Source organism: Eurosta solidaginis, chromosome X, assembly GCF_040869045.1.
Source record: "Eurosta solidaginis isolate ZX-2024a chromosome X, ASM4086904v1, whole genome shotgun sequence".
In the NCBI taxonomy this organism is placed as follows: Eukaryota; Metazoa; Arthropoda; class Insecta; order Diptera; family Tephritidae; genus Eurosta; species Eurosta solidaginis.
In genome coordinates this window covers 209,709,108-209,736,475 of record NC_090324.1, presented here as the reverse complement: position 1 = coordinate 209,736,475, position 27,368 = coordinate 209,709,108, and positions in this window count along the sequence as shown.

The window sequence follows — 27,368 nt, the reverse complement described above, 5'->3', positions numbered from 1 at the left end:
ATTCTATCTTGCTTGGTGCAATAGATGTGGACACTTATCCCTTTTAGTCGGTTAACCCAACCCACTATAACGTAGAAATTGAACCGTTAACGATAGAACTTTGAGTCAACTTGCGAATAAATCTACACATAAAAACCTACCATATGCAAGAACAAACTCGATTATATCTTTCTTGGTTCAATAGATATGGACACTTATCCCTTTTAGTCGGTTAACCCCACCCACTTTGACGGAGAAATTGAAACGTTTTCGATAGAACCTTTGATCAGCCTTTGATCAAAACCTTCCATCTGCAAAAATAAAATCGATTCTATCTTGCTTGGTGCAATAGATATGGACACTTATCCATTTTATTCGGTTAACCCAACCCACTATGACGTAGAAATTGAACCGTTAACGATAGAGCCGTAGGTCAGCTTGTGGATTAATATACACATAAAAAACTACCGTCTGCAAAAATAAAATCGATTCTATTTTGCTTGCTTCGATAGATATGGACACTTATCCCTTATAGTCGGTTAAGCCCACCCACTATGACGTAAAAACTGAACCGTTAACGATAGAACCTTTGATCAGCCTTTGATCAAAACCTACCATCTGCAAAAATAAAATCGATTCTATCTTGCTTGGTTCAATAGATACGGACACTTATCCCTTTTAGTCGGTTAACCCCAACCACTCTGACGTAGAAATTGAACCGTTAACGATAGAACTTTGAGTCAACTTGCGAATAAATGTACACATAAAAACCTATCATATAAAAGACCAAACTCGATTCTATCTTGCTTAGTTCAATAGATATGGACACTTATCCCTTTTAATCGGTTAACCCCACCTACTTTGACGTAGAAATTGAACCGTTAACGATAGAACCTTGGATCAGCTTGCGGATTAATATACACATAAAACCCTACCATCTCCAAAAATAAAATCGATTCTATCTTGCTTGGTTCAATAGATATGGACACTTATCCCTTTTAATCGGTCAACCCCACCTACTTTGACGTAGAAATTGAACCGTTAACGATAGAACCTTGGATCAGCTTGCGGATTAATATACACATAAAAACCTACCATCTTCAAAAACAAAATCGATTCTATCTTGCTTGGTGCAATAGATGTGGACACTTATCCCTTTTAGTCGGTTAACCCAACCCACTATAACGTAGAAATTGAACCGTGAACGATAGAACTTTGAGTCAACTTGCGAATAAATCTACACATAAAAACCTACCATATGCAAGAACAAACTCGATTATATCTTTCTTGGTTCAATAGATATGGACACTTATCCCTTTTAGTCGGTTAACCCCACCCACTTTGACGTAGAAATTGAAACGTTATCGATAGAACCTTTGATCAGCCTTTGATCAAAACCTACCATCTGCAAAAACAAAATCGATTCTATCTTGCTTGGTGCAATAGATATGGACACTTATCCCTTTTAATCGGTTAACCCCACCCACTATGACGTAGAAATTGAACCGTTAACGATAGAACCTTGGATCAGCTTGCGGATTAAAATACACATAAAACCCTACCATCTGCAAAAATAAAATCGATTCTATCTTGCTTGGTTCAATACATATGGACACTTATCCCTTTTAGTCGGTTAACCCCACCCACTTTGACGTAGAAATTGAAACGTTTTCGATAGAACCTTTGATCAGCCTTTGATCAAAACCTACCATCTGCAAAAATAAAATCGATTCTATCTTGCTTGGTGCAATAGATATGGACACTTATCCCTTTTAATCGGTTAACCCAACCCATAACATAGAAATTGAACCGTTAACGATAGAACTTTGAGTCAACTTGCGAATAAATCTACACATAAAAACCTACCATATGCAAGAACAAACTCGATTATATCTTTCTTGGTTCAATAGATATGGACACTTATCCCTTTTAGTCGGTTAACCCCACCCACTTTGACGTAGAAATTGAAACGTTATCGATAGAACCTTTGATCAGCCTTTGATCAAAACCTACCATCTGCAAAAATAAAATCGATTCTATCTTGCTTGGTGCAATAGATATGGACACTTATCCATCTTATTCGGTTAACCCAACCCACTATGACGTAGAAATTAAACCGTTAACGATAGAGCCGTAGGTCAGCTTGTGGATTAATATACACATAAAAAACTACCGTCTGCAAAAATAAAATCGATTCTATTTTGCTTGCTTCGATAGATATGGACACTTATCCCTTATAGTCGGTTAAGCCCACCCACTATGACGTAAAAACTGAACCGTTAACGATAGAACCTTTGATCAGCCTTTGATCAAAACCTACCATCTGCAAAAATAAAATCGATTCTATCTTGCTTGGTGCAATAGATATGGACACTTATCCCTTTTAATTGGTTAACCCCACCCAATATGACGTAGAAATTGAACCGTTAACGATAGAACCTTGGATCAGCTTGTGGATTAATATATACATAAAAACCTACCATCTGCAAAAATAAAATCGATTCTGTCTTGCTTGGTGCAATAGATATGGACACTTATCCCTTTTAATCGGTTAACCCCACCCACTATGACGTAGAAATTGAATCGTTAACGATATAGCCTTGGATCAGCTTGTGGATTAATATACACAAAAAAACCTACAATCTGCAAAAATAAAATCGATTCTATCTTGCTTGGTGCAATAGATATGGACACTTATCCCTTTTAGTCGTTTAACCCCACCCACTATGACGTAGAAATTGAAACGTTAACGATAGAACTTTTGAGTCAACTTGCGAATAAATCTACACATAAAAACCTACCATATGCAAGAACAAACTCGATTATATCTTTCTTGGTTCAATAGATACGGACCCTTATCCCTTTTATTCTGTTAACCCCACCCACTTTGACGTAGAAATTGAAACGTTATCGATAGAACCTTTGATCAGCCTTTGATCAAAACCTACCATCTGCAAAAACAAAATCGATTCTATCTTGCTTGGTGCAATAGATATGGACACTTATCCCTTTTAATCGGTTAACCCAACCCATAACGTAGAAATTGAACCGTTAACGATAGAACTTTGAGTCAACTTGCGAATAAATCTACACATAAAAACCTACCATATGCAAGAACAAACTCGATTATATCTTTCTTGGTTCAATAGATATGGACACTTATCCCTTTTAGTCGGTTAACCCCACCCACTTTGACGTAGAAATTGAAACGTTATCGATAGAACCTTTGATCAGCCTTTGATCAAAACCTACCATCTGCAAAAATAAAATCGATTCTATCTTGCTTGGTTCAATAGATACGGACACTTATCCCTTTTAGTCGGTTAACCCCAACTACTCTGACGTAGAAATTGAACCGTTAACGATAGAACTTTGAGTCAACTTGCGAATAAATGTACACATAAAAACCTATCATATAAAAGAACAAACTCGATTCTATCTTGCTCAGTTCAATAGATATGGACACTTATCCCTTTTAATCGGTTAACCCCACCTACTTTGACGTAGAAATTGAACCGTTAACGATAGAACCTTGGATCAGCTTGCGGATTAATATACACATAAAACCCTACCATCTCCAAAAATAAAATCGATTCTATCTTGCTTGGTTCAATAGATATGGACACTTATCCCTTTTAGTCGGTTAACCCAACCCACTATAACGTAGAAATTGAACCGTTAACGATAGAACTTTGAGTCAACTTGCGAATAAATGTACACATAAAAACCTATCATATAAAAGAACAAACTCGATTCTATCTTGCTCAGTTCAATAGATATGGACACTTATCCCTTTTAATCGGTTAACCCCACCTACTTTGACGTAGAAATTGAACCGTTAACGATAGAACCTTGGATCAGCTTGCGGATTAATATACACATAAAACCCTACCATCTCCAAAAATAAAATCGATTCTATCTTGCTTGGTTCAATAGATATGGACACTTATCCCTTTTAGTCGGTTAACCCCACCCACTTTGACGTAGAAATTGAAACGTTTTCGATAGAACCTTTGATCAGCCTTTGATCAAAACCTACCATCTGCAAAAATAAAATCGATTCTATCTTGCTTGGTGCAATAGATATGGACACTTATCCCTTTTAATCGGTTAACCCAACCCATAACGTAGAAATTGAACCGTTAACGATAGAACTTTGAGTGAACTTGCGAATAAATCTACACATAAAAACCTACCATATGCAAGAACAAACTCGTTTATATCTTTCTTGGTTCAATAGATATGGACACTTATCCCTTTTAGTCGGTTAACCCCACCCACTTTGACGTAGAAATTGAAACGTTATCGATAGAACCTTTGATCAGCCTTTGATCAAAACCTACCATCTGCAAAAATAAAATCGATTCTATCTTGCTTGGTTCAATAGATATGGACACTTATCCCTTTTAGTCGGTTAACCCCACCCACTTTGACGTAGAAATTGAAACGTTTTCGATAAAACCTTTGATCTGCCTTTGATCAAAACCTACCATCTGCAAAAATAAAATCGATTCTATCTTGCTTGGTGCAATAGATATGGACACTTATCCCTTTTAATCGGTTAACCCAACCCATAACGTAGAAATTGAACCGTTAACGATAGAACTTTGAGTCAACTTGCGAATAAATCTATATATAAAAACCTACTATATGCAAGAACAAACTCGATTCTATTTTGCTTGGTACAATATATATGGAGACTTATCCCTTTTAGTCGTTAAACCCACCCACTATGACGTAGAAATTGAACTGTTAACGACAGAGCCTTGGATCAGATTGTGGATTAATATACACATAAAAACCTACCACCTTCAAAAAGAAAATCGATTCTATCTTGCTTGGTGCAATAGATATGGACACTTATCCCTGTTAGTCGTTTAACCCCACCCACTATGACGTAGAAATTGAACCGTTAACGACAGAACCTTGGATCAGCTTGTCGATTAATACACACATAAAAACCTACCATCTGCAAAAACAAAATTGATTATATCTTGCTTGGTGCAATAGATATGGACACTTATCCCTTTTAGTCGGTTAACCCCACCCACTATGACGTAGAAATTGAACCGTTAACGACAGAACCTTGGATCAGCTTGTGGGTTAATATACACATAAAAACGTGCCATCTGCAAAAATAAAATCGATTCTATCTTGCTTGGTGCAATAGATATGGACACTTATCCCTTTTAGTCGTTTAACGCCACCCACTCTGGCGTAGAAATTGAACCGTTAACGACAGAACCTTTGATCAGCTTGTGGATTAATATACACAAAAGTCTACCATATGCAAGAACAAACTCGAATTTAACTTGCTTGGTTCAATAGATATGGACACTTATCCCTTTTAGTCGGTTAACCCCACCCACTATGACGTAGAAATTGAACCGTTAACGATAGAACTTTGAGTCAACTTGCGAATAAATCTACACATAAAAACCTACCATCTTCAAAAACAAAATCGATTCTATCTTGCTTTGTGCAATAGATGTGGACACTTATCCCTTTTAGTCGGTTAACCCAACCCACTATAACGTAGAAATTGAACCGTTAACGATAGAACTTTGAGTCAACTTGCGAATAAATCTACACATAAAAACCTACCATATGCAAGAACAAACTCGATTCTATCTTGCTTGGTTCAATAGATACGGACACTTATCCCTTTTAGTCGGTTAACCCCAACCACTCTGACGTAGAAATTGAACCGTTAACGATAGAACTTTGAGTCAACTTGCGAATAAATGTACACATAAAAACCTATCATATAAAAGAACAAACTCGATTCTATCTTGCTTAGTTCAATAGATATGGACACTTATCCCTTTTAATCGGTTAACCCCACCTACTTTGACGTAGAAATTGAACCGTTAACGATAGAACCTTGGATCAGCTTGCGGATTAATATACACATAAAACCCTACCATCTCCAAAAATAAAATCGATTCTATCTTGCTTGGTTCAATAGATATGGACACTTATTCATTTTATTCGGTTAACCCAACCCACTATGACGTAGAAATTGAACCGTTAACGACAGAACCTGGGATCAGCTTGTGGATTAATATACACAAAAGTCTACCATATGGAAGAACAAACTCGATTTTAACTTGCTTGGTTCAATAGATATGGACACTTATCCCTTTTAATCGGTTAACCCCACCTACTTTGACGTAGAAATTGAATCGTTAACGATAGAACCTTGGATCAGCTTGCGGATTAATATACACATAAAACCCTACCATCTCCAAAAATAAAATCGATTCTATCTTGCTTGGTTCAATAGATATGGACACTTATCCCTTTTAGTCGGTTAACCCAACCCACTATAACGTAGAAATTGAACCGTTAACGATAGAACTTTGAGTCAACTTGCGAATAAATCTACACATAAAAAACTACCATATGCAAGAACAAACTCGATTCTATCTTGCTTGGTTCAATAGATACGGACACTTATCCCTTTTAGTCGGTTAACCCCAACCACTCTGACGTAGAAATTGAACCGTTAACGATAGAACTTTGAGTCAACTTGCGAATAAATGTACACATAAAAACCTATCATATAAAAGAACGAACTCGATTCTATCTTGCTTAGTTCAATAGATATGGACACTTTTCCCTTTTAATCGGTCAACCCCACCTACTTTGACGTAGAAATTTAACCGTTAACGATAGAACCTTGGATCAGCTTGATGATTAATATACACATAAAACCCTACCATCTCCAAAAATAAAATCGATTCTATCTTGCTTGGTTCAATAGATATGGACACTTTTCCCTTTTAATCGGTCAACCCCACCTACTTTGACGTAGAAATTTAACCGTTAACGATAGAACCTTGGGTCAGCTTGCGGATTAATATACACGTAAAAACTTACCATCTGCAAAAATAAAATTGATTCTATCTTGCTTGGTTAAATAGATATGGACACTTATCCCTTTTAGTCGTTTAACCCCACCCACTATGACATAGAAATTGACCCTATAACGACAGAACCTTGGATCAGCTTGTGGATTAATGTACACATAAAAACCTATCATCTGCAAAAACAAAATCGATTCTATCTTGCTTGGTTCAATAGATATGGACACTTTTCCCTTTTAATCGGTCAACCCAACCTACTTTGACGTAGAAATTGAACCGTTAACGATAGAACCTTGGATCAGCTTGCGGATTAATATACACATAAAAACTTACCATCTTCAAAAACAAAATCGATTCTATCTTGCTTGGTGCAATAGATGTGGACACTTATCCCTTTTAGTCGGTTAACCCAACCCACTATAACGTAGAAATTGAACCGTTAACGATAGAACTTTGAGTCAACTTGCGAATAAATCTACACATAAAAACCTACCATATGCAAGAACAAACTCGATTATATCTTTCTTGGTTCAATAGATATGGACACTTATCCCTTTTAGTCTGTTAACCCCACCCACTTTGACGTAGAAATTGAAACGTTATCGATAGAACCTTTGATCAGCCTTTGATCAAAACCTACCATCTGCAAAAATAAAATCGATTCTATCTTGCTTGGTGCAATAGATATGGACACTTATCCCTTTTAATCGGTTAACCCCACCCACTATGACGTAGAAATTGAACCGTTAACGATAGAACCTTGGATCAGCTTGCGGATTAATATACACATAAAACCCTACCATCTGCAAAAATAAAATCGATTCTATGTTGCTTGGTTCAATAGATATGGACACTTATCCCTTTTAGTCGGTTAACCCCACCCACTTTGACGGAGAAATTGAAACGTTTTCGATAGAACCTTTGATCAGCCTTTGATCAAAACCTACCATCTGCAAAAATAAAATCGATTCTATCTTGCTTGGTGCAATAGATATGGACACTTATCCCTTTTAATCGGTTAACCCAACCCATAACGTAGAAATTGAACCGTTAACGATATAACTTTGAGTCAACTTGCGAATAAATCTACACATAAAAACCTACCATATGCAAGAACAAACTCGATTATATCTTTCTTGGTTCAATAGATATGGACACTTATCCCTTTTAGTCGGTTAACCCCACCCACTATGACGTAGAAATTGAAACGTTATCGATAGAACCTTTGATCAGCCTTTGATCAAAACCTTCCATCTGCAAAAATAAAATCGATTCTATCTTGCTTGGTGCAATAGATATGGACACTTATCCATTTTATTCGGTTAACCCAACCCACTATGACGTAGAAATTGAACCGTTAACGATAGAGCCGTAGGTCAGCTTGTGGATTAATATATACATAAAAAACTACCGTCTGCAAAAATAAAATCGATTCTATTTTGCTTGCTTCGATAGATATGGACACTTATCCCTTATAGTCGGTTAAGCCCACCCACTATGACGTAAAAACTGAACCGTTAACGATGGAACCTTTGATCAGCCTTTGATCAAAACCTACCATCTGCAAAAATAAAATCGATTCTATCTTGCTTGGTGCAATAGATATGGACACTTATCCCTTTTAATCGGTTAACCCAACCCATAACGTAGAAATTGAACCGTTAACGATAGAACTTTGAGTCAACTTGCGAATAAATCTACACATAAAAACCTACCATATGCAAGAACAAACTCGATTATATCTTTCTTGGTTCATTAGATATGGACACTTATCCCTTTTAGTCGGTTAACCCCAACCACTCTGACGTAGAAATTGAACCGTTAACGATAGAACTTTGAGTCAACTTGCGAATAAATGTACACATAAAAACCTATCATATAAAAGAACAAACTCGATTCTATCTTGCTTAGTTCAATAGATATGGAAACTTATCCCTTTTAATCGGTTAACCCCACCTACTTTGACGTAGAAATTGAACCGTTAACGATAGAACCTTGGATCAGCTTGCGGATTAATATACACATAAAACCCTACCATCTCCAAAAATAAAATCGATTCTATCTTGCTTGGTTCAATAGATATGGACACTTATCCCTTTTAATCGGTCAACCCCACCTACTTTGACGTAGAAATTGAACCGTTAACGATAGAACCTTGGATCAGCTTGCGGATTAATATACACATAAAAACCTACCATCTTCAAAAACAAAATCGATTCTATCTTGCTTGGTGCAATAGATGTGGACACTTATCCCTTTTAGTCGGTTAACCCAACCCACTATAACGTAGAAATTGAACCGTGAACGATAGAACTTTGAGTCAACTTGCGAATAAATCTACACATAAAAACCTACCATATGCAAGAACAAACTCGATTATATCTTTCTTGGTTCAATAGATATGGACACTTATCCATTTTATTCGGTTAACCCAACCCACTATGACGTAGAAATTAAACCGTTAACGATAGAGCCGTAGGTCAGCTTGTGGATTAATATACACATAAAAAACTACCGTCTGCAAAAATAAAATCGATTCTATTTTGCTTGCTTCGATAGATATGGACACTTATCCCTTATAGTCGGTTAAGCCCACCCACTATGACGTAAAAACTGAACCGTTAACGATAGAACCTTTGATCAGCCTTTGATCAAAACCTACCATCTGCAAAAATAAAATCGATTCTATCTTGCTTGGTGCAATAGATATGGACACTTATCCCTTTTAATTGGTTAACCCCACCCAATATGACGTAGAAATTGAACCGTTAACGATAGAACCTTGGATCAGCTTGTGGATTAATATATACATAAAAACCTACCATCTGCAAAAATAAAATCGATTCTGTCTTGCTTGGTGCAATAGATATGGACACTTATCCCTTTTAATCGGTTAACCCCACCCACTATGACGTAGAAATTGAATCGTTAACGATATAGCCTTGGATCAGCTTGTGGATTAATATACACAAAAAAACCTACAATCTGCAAAAATAAAATCGATTCTATCTTGCTTGGTGCAATAGATATGGACACTTATCCCTTTTAGTCGTTTAACCCCACCCACTATGACGTAGAAATTGAAACGTTAACGATAGAACTTTTGAGTCAACTTGCGAATAAATCTACACATAAAACCTACCATCTTTAAAAACAAAATCGATTCTATCTTGCTTGGTGCTATAGATGTGGACACTTATCCCTTTTAGTCGGTTAACCCAAACCACTATAACGTAGAAATTGAACCGTTAACGATAGAACTTTGAGTCAACTTGCGAATAAATCTACACATAAAAACCTACCATATGCAAGAACAAACTCGATTCTATCTTGCTTGGTTCAATAGATACGGACACTTATCCCTTTTAGTCGGTTAACCCCAACCACTATGACGTAGAAATTGAACCGTTAACGATAGAACTTTGAGTCAACTTGCGAATAAATCTACACATAAAAACCTACCATATGCAAGAACAAACTCGATTATATCTTTCTTGGTTCAATAGATATGGACACTTATCCCTTTTAGTCTGTTAACCCCACCCACTTTGACGTAGAAATTTAAACGTTATCGATAGAACCTTTGATCAGCCTTTGATCAAAACCTACCATCTGCAAAAATAAAATCGATTCTATCTTGCTTGGTGCAATAGATATGGACACTTATCCCTTTTAATCGGTTAACCCCACCCACTATGACGTAGAAATTGAACCGTTAACGATAGAACCTTGGATCAACTTGCGGATTAATATACACATAAAACCCTACCATCTGCAAAAATAAAATCGATTCTATCTTGCTTGGTTCAATAGATATGGACACTTTTCCCTTTTAATCGGTCAACCCCACCTACTTTGACGTAGAAATTTAACCGTTAACGATAGAACCTTGGATCAGCTTGCGGATTAATATACACGTAAAAACTTACCATCTGCAAAAATAAAATTGATTCTATCTTGCTTGGTTAAATAGATATGGACACTTATCCCTTTTAGTCGTTTAACCCCACCCACTATGACATAGAAATTGACCCTATAACGACAGAACCTTGGATCAGCTTGTGGATTAATGTACACATAAAAACCTATCATCTGCAAAAACAAAATCGATTCTATCTTGCTTGGTTCAATAGATATGGACACTTTTCCCTTTTAATCGGTCAACCCAACCTACTTTGACGTAGAAATTGAACCGTTAACGGTAGAACCTTGGATCAGCTTGCGGATTAATATACACATAAAAACTTACCATCTTCAAAAACAAAATCGATTCTATCTTGCTTGGTGCAATAAATGTGGACACTTATCCCTTTTAGTCGGTTAACCCAACCCACTATAACGTAGAAATTGAACCGTTAACGATAGAACTTTGAGTCAACTTGCGAATAAATCTACACACAAAAACCTACCATATGCAAGAACAAACTCGATTATATCTTTCTTGGTTCAATAGATATGGACACTTATCCCTTTTAGTCTGTTAACCTCACCCACTTTGACGTAGAAATTGAAACGTTATCGATAGAACCTTTGATCAGCCTTTGATCAAAACCTACCATCTGCAAAAATAAAATCGATTCTATCTTGCTTGGTGCAATAGATATGGACACTTATCCCTTTTAATCGGTTAACCCCACCCACTATGACGTAGAAATTGAACCGTTAACGATAGAACCTTGGATCAGCTTGCGGATTAATATACACATAAAACCCTACCATCTGCAAAAATAAAATCGATTCTATCTTGCTTGGTTCAATAGATATGGACACTTATCCCTTTTAGTCGGTTAACCCCACCCACTTTGACGGAAAAATTGAAACGTTTTCGATAGAACCTTTGATCAGCCTTTGATCAAAACCTACCACCTGCAAAAATAAAATCGATTCTATCTTGCTTGGTGCAATAGATATGGACACTTATCCCTTTTAATCGGTTAACCCAACCCATAACGTAGAAATTGAACCGTTAACGATAGAACTTTGAGTCAACTTGCGAATAAATCTACACATAAAAGCCTACCATATGCAAGAACAAACTCGATTATATCTTTCTTGGATCAATAGATATGGACACTTATCCCTTTTAGTCGGTTAACCCCACCCACTATGACGTAGAAATTGAAACGTTATCGATAGAACCATTGATCAGCCTTTGATCAAAACCTTCCATCTGCAAAAATAAAATCGATTCTATCTTGCTTGGTGCAATAGATATGGACACTTATCCATTTTATTCGGTTAACCCAACCCACTATGACGTAGAAATTGAACCGTTAACGATAGAGCCGTAGGTCAGCTTGTGGATTAATATACACATAAAAAACTACCGTCTGCAAAAATAAAATCGATTCTATTTTGCTTGCTTCGATAGATATGGACACTTATCCCTTATAGTCGGTTAAGCCCACCCACTATGACGTAAAAACTGAACCGTTAACGATAGAACCTTTGATCAGCCTTTGATCAAAACCTACCATCTGCAAAAATAAAATCGATTCTCCCTTGCTTGGTGCAATAGATATGGACACTTATCCCTTTTAATCGGTTAACCCAACCCATAACGTAGAAATTGAACCTTTAACGATAGAACTTTGAGTCAACTTGCGAATAAATGTACACATAAAAACCTATCATATAAAAGAACAAACCCGATTCTATCTTGCTTAGTTCAATAGATATGGACACTTATCCCTTTTAATCGGTTAACCCCACCTACTTTGACGTAGAAATTGAACCGTTAACGATAGAACCTTGGATCAGCTTGCGGATTAATGTACACATAAAACCCTACCATCTCCAAAAATAAAATCGATTCTATCTTGCTTGGTTCAATAGATATGGACACTTATCCCTTTTAATCGGTCAACCCCACCTACTTTGACGTAGAAATTGAACCGTTAACGATAGAATCTTGGATCAGCTTGCGGATTAATATACACATAAAAACCTACCATCTTCAAAAACAAAATCGATTCTATCTTGCTTGGTGCAATAGATGTGGACACTTATCCCTTTTAGTCGGTTAACCCAACCCACTATAACGTAGAAATTGAACCGTGAACGATAGAACTTTGAGTCAACTTGCGAACAAATCTACACATAAAAACCTACCATATGCAAGAACAAACTCGATTATATCTTTCTTGGTTCAATAGATATGGACACTTATCCCTTTTAGTCGGTTAACCCCACCCACTTTGACGTAGAAATTGAAACGTTATCGATAGAACCTTTGATCAGCCTTTGATCAAAACCTACCATCTGCAAAAACAAAATCGATTCTATCTTGCTTGGTGCAATAGATATGGACACTTATCCCTTTTAATCGGTTAACCCCACCCACTATGACGTAGAAATTGAACCGTTAACGATAGAACCTTGGATCAGCTTGCGGATTAAAATACACATAAAACCCTACCATCTGCAAAAATAAAATCGATTCTATCTTGCTTGGTTCAATAGATATGGACACTTATCCCTTTTAGTCGGTTAACCCCACCCACTTTGACGTAGAAATTGAAACGTTTTCGATAGAACCTTTGATCAGCCTTTGATCAAAACCTACCATCTGCAAAAATAAAATCGATTCTATCTTGCTTGGTGCAATAGATATGGACACTTATCCCTTTTAATCGGTTAACCCAACCCATAACATAGAAATTGAACCGTTAACGATAGAACTTTGAGTCAACTTGCGAATAAATCTACACATAAAAACCTACCATATGCAAGAACAAACTCGATTATATCTTTCTTGGTTCAATAGATATGGACACTTATCCCTTTTAGTCGGTTAACCCCACCCACTTCGACGTAGAAATTGAAACGTTATCGATAGAACCTTTGATCAGCCTTTGATCAAAACCTACCATCTGCAAAAATAAAATCGATTCTATCTTGCTTGGTGCAATAGATATGGACACTTATCCATTTTATTCGGTTAACCCAACCCACTATGACGTAGAAATTAAACCGTTAACGATAGAGCCGTAGGTCACCTTGTGGATTAATATACACATAAAAAACTACCGTCTGCAAAAATAAAATCGATTCTATTTTGCTTGCTTCGATAGATATGGACACTTATCCCTTATAGTCGGTTAAGCCCACCCACTATGACGTAAAAACTGAACCGTTAACGATAGAACCTTTGATCAGCCTTTGATCAAAACCTACCATCTGCAAAAATAAAATCGATTCTATCTTGCTTGGTGCAATAGATATGGACACTTATCCCTTTTAATTGGTTAACCCCACCCAATATGACGTAGAAATTGAACCGTTAACGATAGAACCTTGGATCAGCTTGTGGATTAATATATACATAAAAACCTACCATCTGCAAAAATAAAATCGATTCTGTCTTGCTTGGTGCAATAGATATGGACACTTATCCCTTTTAATCGGTTAACCCCACCCACTATGACGTAGAAATTGAATCGTTAACGATATAGCCTTGGATCAGCTTGTGGATTAATATACACAAAAAAACCTACAATCTGCAAAAACAAAATCGATTCTATTTTGCTTGGTGCAATAGATATGGACACTTATCCCTTTTAGTCGGTTAACCCCACCCACTATGACGTAGAAATTGAACCGTTAACGAAAGAACCTTGGATCAGCTTGTGCATTAATATACACATAAAAACGTGCCATCTGCAAAAATAAAATCGATTCTATCTTGCTTGGTGCAATAGATATGGACACTTATCCCTTTTAATCGGTTAACCCAACCCACTATGTCGTAGAAATTGAACCGTTAACGATATAACCTTGGATCAGCTTCTGGATTAATATACACATAAACCCCTACCACCTTCAAAAACAAAATCGATTCTATCTTGCTTGGTGCAATAGATATGGACACTTATCCTTTTAGTCGTTTAACCCCACCCACTATGGCGTAGAAATTGAACCGTTAACGACAGAACCTTGGATCAGCTTGTGGATTAATATACACAAAAATCTAACATATGCAAGAACAAACTCGATTCTAACTTGCTTGGTTCAATAGATATGGACACTTATCCCTTTTAGTTGGTTAACCCCACCCACTATGACGTAGAAATTGAACCGTTAACAATAGAACTTTGAGTCAACTTGCGAATAAATCTACACATAAAACCTACCACCTTCAAAAACAAAATCGATTTTATCTTGGTTGGTGCAATAGATATGGACACTTATCCGTTTTAGTCGGTTAACCCCACCCACTATGACGTAGAAATTGAGCCGTTAACGACAGAACCTTGGATCAGCTTGTGGGCTAATATACACATAAAAACCTACCATCTTCAAAAACAAAATCGATTCTATTTTGCTTGGTGCAATAGATATGGACACTTATCCCTTTTAGTTGGTTAACCCCACCCACTATGACGTAGAAATTGAAACGTTAACGATAGAACTTTTGAGTCAACTTGCGAATAAATCTACACATAAAACCTACCATCTTTAAAAACAAAATCGATTCTATCTTGCTTGGTGCTATAGATGTGGACACTTATCCCTTTTAGTCGGTTAACCCAAACCACTATAACGTAGAAATTGAACCGTTAACGATAGAACTTTGAGTCAACTTGCGAATAAATCTACACATAAAAACCTACCATATGCAAGAACAAACTCGATTCTATCTTGCTTGGTTCAATAGATACGGACAATTATCCTTTTTAGTCGGTTAACCCCAACCACTATGACGTAGAAATTGAACCGTTAACGATAGAACTTTGAGTCAACTTGCGAATAAATCTACACATAAAAACCTACCATATGCAAGAACAAGCTCGATTCTATCTTGCTTGGTTCAATAGATATGGACACTTATCCCTTTTAGTCGGTTAACCCCACCCACTATGACGTAGAAATTGAACCGTTAACGACAGAACATTGGATCGGCTTGTGAATTAATACACACATAAAAGCCTACCATCTGCAAAAACAAAATCGATTCTATCTTGCTTGGTGTAATAGATATGGACACTTATCCCTTTTAATCGGTTAACCCACCCACTGTGACGTAGTAATTGAACCGTTAACGACAGAACCTTGACTCGGCTTGTGGATTAATGTACACATAAAAACCTACCATCTGCAAAAACAAAATCGATTCTATCTTGCTTGGTTCAATAGATATGGACAATTATCCATTTTATTCGGTTAACCCCACCCACTATGACGTAGAAATTGAACCGTTAACGATAGAACTTTGAATCAACTTGCGAATAAATCTACACATAAAAACCTACCATCTTCAAAAACAAAATTGATTCTATCTTGCTTGGCTCAATAGATATGGACAATTATCCCTTTTAGTCGGTTAACCCCACACACTATGACGTAGAAATTGAACCGTTAACGATAGAACTTTGAGTTAACTTGCGAATAAATCTATATATAAAAACCTAACATAAGAAAGAACAAACTCGATTCTATCTTGCTTGGTGCAATAGATATGGACACTTATCCCTCTTAGTCGGTTAACCCCACCCACTATGACGTAGAAATTGAACCGTTAACGATAGAACTTTGAATCAACTTGCGAATAAATCTACATATAAAAACCTTCCATATGCAAGAACAAACTAGATTCTATCTTGCTTGGTGTAATAGATATGGACATTTATCACTTTTAGTCGTTTAACCCCACCCACTATGACGTAGAAATTGAACCGTTAACGACAGAACATTGGATCGGCTTGTGAATTAATACACACATAAAAGCCTACCATCTGCAAAAACAAAATCGATTCTATCTTGCTTGGTGTAATAGATATGGACACTTATCCCTTTTAATCGGTTAACCCACCCACTGTGACGTAGTAATTGAACCGTTAACGACAGAACCTTGACTCGGCTTGTGGATTAATGTACACATAAAAACCTACCATCTGCAAAAACAAAATCGAATCTATCTTGCTTGGTTCAATAGATATGGACAATTATCCATTTTATTCGGTTACTCCCACCCACTATGACGTAGAAATTGAACCGTTAACGATAGAACCTTGGATCAGCTTGTGGATTAATGTACAGATAAAAACCTACCATTTGCAAAAATAAAATCGATTCTATCTTGCTTGGTTCGATAGATATGGACACTTATACCTTTTAGTCGGTTAACCCCACCCACTATGACGTAGAAACTGAACCGTTAACGATAGAACCTTGGATCAGCTTTTGGATTAATATACACATAAAAACCTATCTGCAAAAATAAAATCGATTCTATCTTGCTTGGTTCGATAGATATGGACACTTATCCCTTTTAGTCGGTTAACCCCACCCACTATGACGTAGAAACTGAACCGTTAACAATAGAACCTTGGATCAGCTTGTGGATTAATGTACAGATAAAAACCTACCATTTGCAAAAATAAAATCGATTCTATCTTGCTTGGTTCGATAGATATGGACACTTATACCTTTTAGTCGGTTAACCCCACCCACTATGACGTAGAAACTGAACCGTTAACGATAGAACCTTGGATCAGCTTTTGGATTAATATACACATAAAAACCTATCTGCGAAAATAAAATCGATTTTATCTTGCTTGGTTCGATAGATATGGACACTTATCCCTTTTAGTCGGTTAACCCCACGCTCTATGACGTAGAAACTGAACCGTTAACAATAGAACCTTGGATCAGCTTGTGGATTAATATACACACAAAAACTTACCATCTGCAAAAACAAAATCGATTCTATCTTGCTTGGTTTAATAGATATGGACAACTATCAATTTTAGTCGGTTGACCCCACCCACTATGACGTAGAAATTGAACCGTTACGATAGAACCTTGGATCAGCTTGTGGATTAATATAAACATAAAAACCTACCATCTGAAAAAATAAAATCGATTCTATCTTGCTTGGTTCGATAGATATGGACACTTATCCCTTTTAGTCGGTTAACCCCACCCACTATGACGTAGAAACTGAACCGTTAACGATAGAACCTTGGATCAGCTTGTGGATTAATACACACATAAAAACCTACCATCTGCAAAAATAAAATATATTCTATCTTGCTTGGTTCGATAGATATGGACACTTATCCCTTTTAGTCGGTTAACCCCACCCACTATGACGTAGAAACACTGAACCGTTAACAAGAGAACCTTGGATCAGCTTGTGGATTAATATACACATAAAAACCTACCTTCTGCAAAAACAAAATCGATCCTATCTTGCTTGGTTCAATAGATATGGACAATTATAAATTTTAGTCGGTTCACCCCACCCACTATGACGTAGAAATTGAACCGTTAACAATAGAACCTTGGATCAGCTTGTGGATTAATATAAACATAAAAACCTACCATCTGCAAGATTAAAATCGATTATATCTTGCTTGGTTCGATAGATATGGACTCGTCTCCCTTTTAGTCGGTTAACCCCACCCACTATGACGTAGAAACTGAACCGTTAACGATATAACCTTTGATCAGCTTCTGGATTAATGTACACATAAAAACCTACCATCTGCAAAAATAAAATCGATTCTATCTTGCTTGGTGCAATAGATATGGACACTTATCCCTTTTAATCGGTTAACCCCACCCACTATAACGTAGAAATTGAACCGTTAACAATAGAACCTTGGGTCAGCTTGTGGATTAATATACACACAAAAGCCTACCATCTGCAAGAATAAAATCGATTATATCTTGCTTGGTGCAATAGATATGGATACTTATCCCCTTTAGTCGTTAAACCCCACACACTATGACGTAGAAATTGAACAGTTAACGACAGAACCTTGGATCAGTTTGCGGATTAATATATACATAAAAACCTACCATCTGCAAAAACAAAATCGATTGGTGCAATAGATATGGACACTTATCCTTTTTAATCGGTTAACCCCACCCTCTGTGACGTAGTAGTTGAACCGTTAACAACAGAACCTTGGATCAGCTTGTGGATTAATACAAACATAAAAACCTACCATCTGCAAAAATAAAATCGATTCTATCTTGCTTGGTGCAATAGATATGGACACTAATCCCTGTTAGTCGTTTAACCACACCCACTATGACGTAGAGACTGAACCGTTAACGACAGAACCTTGGATCAGCTTGTGGATTAATATACACATAAAAACCTACCATCTTCAAAAACAAAATGGATTCTATCTTGCTTGGTGCAATAGATATGGACACTTATCCCTTTGAGTCTGTTAACCCCACCCACTATTACGTAGAAATTGAACCGTTAACGATAGAACTTTGAGTCAACTTGCGAATAAATCTACGTATAAAAACCTACCATATGCAAAAACAAACTCGATTCTATCTTGCTTGGTTCAATAGATATGGACAATTATCCCTTTTAGTCGGTTAACCCCACCCACAATGACGTAGAAATTGAACCGTTAACGATAGAACTTTGAGTCAACTTGCGAATAAATCTATACATAAAAAACTAACATAAGAAAGAACAAACTCGATTCTATCTTGCTTGGTGCAATAGATATGGACACTTATCCTTTTAGTCGGTTAACCCCACTCACTATGGCGTAGAAATTGAACCGTTACCGATAGAACTTTGAGTCGACTTGCGAATAAATCTACATATAAAAACCTACAAGAACAAACTAGATTCTATCTTGCTTGGTGTTACAGATATGGAGATTTATCACTTTTAGTCGTTTAACCCCACCCACTATGACGTAGAAATTGAACCGTTAACGACAGAACATTGGATCGGCTTGTGAATTAATATACACATAAAAACCTACCATCTGCAAAAACAAAATCGATTCTATCTTGCTTGATGTAGTAGATATGGACACTTATCCCTTTTAGTTGGTTAACCCCACCCACTATGACGTAGAAATTGAACCGTTAACGATAGAACTTTGAGTCAACTTGCGAATAAATCTACACATAAAACCTACCACCTTCAAAAACAAAATCGATTCTATCTTGCTTGGTGCAATAGATATGGACACTTATCCGTTTTAGTCGGTTAACCCCACCCACTATGACGTAGAAATTGAACCGTTAACGACAGAACCTTGGATCAGCTTGTGGGCTATTATACACATAAAAACCTACCATCTTCAAAAACAAAATCGATTCTATTTTGTTTGGTGCAATAGATATGGACACTTATCCCTTTTAGTTGGTTAACCCCACCCACTATGACGTAGAAATTGAAACGTTAACGATAGAACTTTGAGTCAACTTGCGAATAAATCTACACATAAAACCTACCATCTTCAAAAACAAAATCGATTCTATCTTGATTGGTGCAATAGATGTGGACACTTATCCCTTTTAGTCGGTTAACCCAACCCACTATAACGTAGAAATTGAACCGTTAACGATAGAACTTTGAGTCAACTTGCGAATAAATCTACACATAAAAACCTACCATATGCAAGAACAAACTCGATTCTATCTTGCTTGGTTCAATAGATTCGGACACTTATCCCTTTTAGTCGGTTAACCCCAACCACTATGACGTAGAAATTGAACCGTTAACGATAGAAATTTGAGTCAACTTGCGAATAAATCTACACATAAGAACCTACCATATGCAAGAACAAACCGATTCTATCTTTCTTGGTTCAATAGATACGGACACTTATCCATTTTAGTCGGTTAACCCCACCTACTTTGACGTAGAAATTGAACCGTTAACGATAGAACCTTGGATCAGCTTGCGGATTAATATACATATAAAAGCCTACCATCTGCAAGAATAAAATCGATTCTATCTTGCTTGGTGCAATAGATGTGGACACTTATCCCTTTTAGTCGGTTAACCCAACCCACTATAACGTAGAAATTGAACCGTTAACGATAGAACTTTGAGTCAACTTGCGAATAAATCTACACATAAGAACCTACCATATGCAAGAACAAACTGATTCTATCTTTCTTGGTTCAATAGATACGGACACTTATCCATTTTAGTCGGTTAACCCCACCTACTTTGACGTAGAAATTGAACCGTTAACGATAGAACCTTGGATCAGCTTGCGGATTAATATACACATAAAAGCCTACCATCTGCAAGAATAAAATCGATTCTATCTTGCTTGGTGCAATAGATATGGACACTTATCCCTTTTAGTCGTTTAACCCCACCCACTATGACGTAGAAATTGAACCGTTAACGACAGAACCTTGGATCAGCTTGTGGATTAATATAAACATAAAAACCTACCATCTGCAAAAACAAAATCGATTCTATCTTGTTTGGTTTAATAGATATGGACAATTATCCATTTTAGTCGGTTAACCCCACCCACTATGACATAGGAATTGAACTGTTAACGATAGAACCTTGGATCAGCTTGTGGATTAATATACACATAAAAACCTACCATCTGCAAAAATAAAATCGATTCTATCTTGCTTGGTTCGATAGATATGGACACTTATCCCTTTTAGTCGGTTAACCCCACCCACTATGACGTAGAAACTGAACCATTAACAATAGAACCTTGGATCAGCTTGTGGATTAATATGCACATAAAAAGCTACCATCTTCAGAAATAAAATCGATTCTATCTTGCTTGGTTCGATAGATATGGAAACTTATCCCTTTTAGTCGGTTAACCACACCCACTATGACGTAGAAACTGAACCGTTAACAATAGAACCTTGGATCAGCTTGTGGATTAATGTACACATAAAAACCTACCATCTGCAAAAATAAAATCGATTCTATCTTGCTTGGTTCGATAGATATGGACACTTATACCTTTTAGTCGGTTAACCCCACCCACTATGACGTAGAAACTGAACCGTTAACGACAGAACCTTGACTCGGCTTGTGGATTAATATACACTTAAAAACCTACCATATGCAAAAACAAAATCGATTCTATCTTGCTTGGTGTAATAGATATGGACACTTATCCCTTTTAGTCGGTTAACCCCACCCACTATGACGTAGAAACTGAACCATTAACAATAGAACCTTGGATCAGCTTGTGGATTAATATGCACGTAAAAAGCTACCATCTTCAGAAATAAAATCGATTCTATCTTGCTTGGTTCGATAGATATGGAAACTTATCCCTTTTAGTCGGTTAACCCCACCCACTATGACGTAGAAACTGAACCGTTAACAATAGAACCTTGGATCAGCTTGTGGATTAATGTACAGATAAAAACCTACCATTTGCAAAAATAAAATCGATTCTATCTTGCTTGGTTCGATAGATATGGACACTTATACCTTTTAGTCGGTTAACCCCACCCACTATGACGTAGAAACTGAACCGTTAACAATAGAACCTTGGATCAGCTTTTGGATTAATATACGCATAAAAACCTACCATCTGCAAAAACAAAATCGATTCTATCTTGCTTGGTGTAATAGATATGGACACTTATCCCTTTTAATCGGTTAACCCACCCACTGTGACGTAGTAATTGAACCGTTAACGACAGAACCTTGACTCGGCTTGTGGATTAATATACACATAAAAACCTACCATCTGCAAAAACAAAATCGATTCTATCTTGCTTGGTTCAATAGATATGGACAATTATCCATTTTATTCGGTTAACCCCACCCACTATGACGTAGAAATTGAACCGTTAACGATAGAACCTTGGATCAGCTTGTGGATTAATGTACAGATAAAAACCTACCATTTGCAAAAATAAAATCGATTCTATCTTGCTTGGTTCGATAGATATGGACACTTATACCTTTTAGTCGGTTAACCCCACCCACTATGACGTAGAAACTGAACCGTTAACGATAGAACCTTGGATCAGCTTTTGGATTAATATACACATAAAAAGCTATCTGCAAAAATAAAATCGATTCTATCTTGCTTGGTTCGATAGATATGGACACTTATCCCTTTTAGTCGGTTAACCCCACCCACTATGACGTAGAAACTGAACCGTTAACAATAGAACCTTGGATCAGCTTGTGGATTAATGTACAGATAAAAACCTACCATTTGCAAAAATAAAATCGATTCTATCTTGCTTGGTTCGATAGATATGGACACTTATACCTTTTAGTCGGTTAACCCCACCCACTATGACGTAGAAACTGAACCGTTAACGATAGAACCTTGGATCAGCTTTTGGATTAATATACACATAAAAACCTATCTGCGAAAATAAAATCGATTCTATCTTGCTTGGTTCGATAGATATGGACACTTATCCCTTTTAGTCGGTTATCCCCACGCACTATGACGTAGAAACTGAACCGTTAACAATAGAACCTTGGATCAGCTTGTGGATTAATATACACACAAAAACTTACCATCTGCAAAAACAAAATCGATTCTATCTTGCTTGGTTTAATAGATATGGACAATTATCAATTTTAGTCGGTTGACCCCACCCACTATGACGAGAAATTGAACCGTTACGATAGAAACTTGGATCAGCTTGTGGATTAATATAAACATAAAAACCTACCATCTGAAAAAATAAAATCGATTCTATCTTGCTTGGTTCGATAGATATGGACACTTATCCCTTTTAGTCGGTTAACCCCACCCACTATGACGTAGAAACTGAACCGTTAACGATAGAACCTTGGATCAGATTGTGGATTAATACACACATAAAAACCTACCATCTGCAAAAATAAAATATATTCTATCTTGCTTGGTTCGATAGATATGGACACTTATCCCTTTTAGTCGGTTAACCCCACCCACTATGACGTAGAAACACTGAACCGTTAACAATAGAACCTTGGATCAGCTTGTGGATTAATATACACATAAAAACCTACCTTCTGCAAAAACAAAATCGATCCTATCTTGCTTGGTTCAATAGATATGGACAATTATACATTTTAGTCGGTTCACCCCACCCACTATGACGTAGAAATTGAACCGTTAACAATAGAACCTTGGATCAGCTTGTGGATTAATATAAACATAAAAACCTACCATCTGGAAAAATAAAATCGATTATATCTTGCTTGGTTCGATAGATATGGACTCGTCTCCCTTTTAGTCGGTTAACCCCACCCACTATGACGTAGAAACTGAACCGTTAACGATATAACCTTTGATCAGCTTCTGGATTAATGTACACATAAAAACCTACCATCTGCAAAAATAAAATCGATTCTATCTTGCTTGGTGCAATAGATATGGACACTTATCCCTTTTAATCGGTTAACCCCACCCACTATAACGTAGAAATTGAACCGTTAACAATAGAAGCTTGGGTCAGCTTGTGGATTAATATACACATAAAAGCCTACCATCTGCAAGAATAAAATCGATTATATCTTGCTTGGTGCAATAGATATGGATACTTATCCCCTTTAGTCGTTAAACCCCACACACTATGACGTAGAAATTGAACAGTTAACGACAGAACCTTGGATCAGTTTGCGGATTAATATATACATAAAAACCTACCATCTGCAAAAACAAAATCGATTGGTGCAATAGATATGGACACTTATCCTTTTTAATCGGTTAACCCCACCCTCTGTGACGTAGTAATTGAACCGTTAACAACAGAACCTTGGATCAGCTTGTGGATTAATACAAACATAAAAACCTACCATCTGCAAAAATAAAATCGATTCTATCTTGCTTGGTGCAACAGATATGGACACTAATCCCTGTTAGTCGTTTAACCACACCCACTATGACGTAGAAACTGAACCGTTAACGACAGAACCTTGGATCAGCTTGTGGATTAATATACACATAAAAACCTACCATCTTCAAAAACAAAATGGATTCTATCTTGCTTGGTGCAATAGATATGGACACTTATCCCTTTGAGTCTGTTAACCCCACCCACTATTACGTAGAAATTGAACCGTTAACGATAGAACTTTGAGTCAACTTGCGAATAAATCTACGTATAAAAACCTACCATATGCAAAAACTAACTCGATTCTATCTTGCTTGGTTCAATAGATATGGACAATTATCCCTTTTAGTCGGTTAGCCCCACCCACTATGACGTAGAAATTGAACCGTTAACGATAGAACTTTGAGTCAATTTGCGAATAAATCTATACATAAAAAACTAACATAAGAAAGAACAAACTCGATTCTATCTTGCTTGGTGCAATAGATATGGACACTTATCCCTTTTAGTCGGTTAACCCCACTCACTATGACGTAGAAATTGAACCGTTAACGATAGAACTTTGAGTCGACTTGCGAATAAATCTACATATAAAAACCTACAAGAACAAACTAGATTCTATCTTGCTTGGTGTAATAGATATGGAGATTTATCACTTTTAGTCGTTTAACCCCACCCACTATGACGTAGAAATTGAACCGTTAACGACAGAACATTGGATCGGCTTGTGAATTAATATACACATAAAAACCTACCATCTGCAAAAACAAAATCGATTCTATCTTGCTTGATGTAGTAGATATGGACACTTATCCCTTTTAGTTGGTTAACCCCACCCACTATGACGTAGAAATTGAACCGTTAACGATAGAACTTTGAGTCAACTTGCGAATAAATCTACACATAAAACCTACCACCTTCAAAAACAAAATCGATTCTATCTTGCTTGGTGCAATAGATATGGACACTTATCCGTTTTAGTCGGTTAACCCCACCCACTATGACGTAGAAATTGAACCGTTAACGACAGAACCTTGGATCAGCTTGTGGGCTATTGTACACATAAAAACCTACCATCTTCAAAAACAAAATCGATTCTATTTTGTTTGGTGCAATAGATATGGACACTTATCCCTTTTAGTTGGTTAACCCCACCCACTATGACGTAGAAATTGAAACGTTAACGATAGAACTTTGAGTCAACTTGCGAATAAATTTACACATAAAACCTACCATCTTCAAAAACAAAATCGATTCTATCTTGATTGGTGCAATAGATGTGGACACTTATCCCTTTTAGTCGGTTAACCCAACGCACTATAACGTAGAAATTGAACCGTTAACGATAGAACTTTGAGTCAACTTGCGAATAAATCTACACATAAAAACCTACCATATGCAAGAACAAACTCGATTCTATCTTGCTTGGTTCAATAGATACGGAAACTTATCCCTTTTAGTCGGTTAACCCCAACCACTATGACGTAGAAATTGAACCGTTAACGATAGAAATTTGAGTCAACTTGCGAATAAATCTACACATAAAAACCTACCATATGCAAGAACAAACCGATTCTATCTTTCTTGGTTCAATAGATACGGACACTTATCCATTTTAGTCGGTTAACCCCACCTACTTTGACGTAGAAATTGAACCGTTAACGATAGAACCTTGGATCAGCTTGCGGATTAATATACACATAAAAGCCTACCATCTGCAAGAATAAAATCGATTCTATCTTGCTTGGTGCAATAGATGTGGACACTTATCCCTTTTAGTCGGTTAACCCAACCCACTATAACGTAGAAATTGAACCGTTAACGATAGAACTTTGAGTCAACTTGCGAATAAATCTACACATAAGAACCTACCATATGCAAGAACAAACCGATTCTATCTTTCTTGGTTCAATAGATACGGACACTTATCCATTTTAGTCGGTTAACCCCACCTACTTTGACGTAGAAATTGAACCGTTAACGATAGAACCTTGGATCAGCTTGCGGATTAATATACACATAAAAGCCTACCATCTGCAAGAATAAAATCGATTCTATCTTGCTTGGTGCAATAGATATGGACACTTATCCCTTTTAGTCGTTTAACCCCACCCACTATGACGTAGAAATTGAACCGTTAACGACAGAACCTTGGATCAGCTTGTGGATAAAAACCTACCATCTGCAAAAATAAAATCGATTCTATCTTGCTTGGTTCGATAGATATGGACACTTATACCTTTTAGTCGGTTAACCCCACCCACTATGACGTAGAAACTGAACCGTTAACGACAGAACCTTGACTCGGCTTGTGGATTAATATACACTTAAAAACCTACCATCTGCAAAAACAAAATCGATTCTATCTTGTTTGGTTTAATAGATATGGACAATTATCCATTTTAGTCGGTTAACCCCACCCACTATGACATAGGAATTGAACTGTTAACGATAGAACCTTGGATCAGCTTGTGGATTAATATACACATAAAAACCTACCATCTGCAAAAATAAAATCGATTCTATCTTGCTTGGTTCGATAGATATGGACACTTATCCCTTTTAGTCGGTTAACCCCACCCACTATGACGTAGAAACTGAACCATTAACAATAGAACCTTGGATCAGCTTGTGGATTAATATGCACATAAAAAGCTACCATCTTCAGAAATAAAATCGATTCTATCTTGCTTGGTTCGATAGATATGGAAACTTATCCCTTTTAGTCGGTTAACCACACCCACTATGACGTAGAAACTGAACCGTTAACAATAGAACCTTGGATCAGCTTGTGGATAAAAACCTACCATCTGCAAAAATAAAATCGATTCTATCTTGCTTGGTTCGATAGATATGGACACTTATACCTTTTAGTCGGTTAACCCCACCCACTATGACGTAGAAACTGAACCGTTAACGACAGAACCTTGACTCGGCTTGTGGATTAATATACACTTA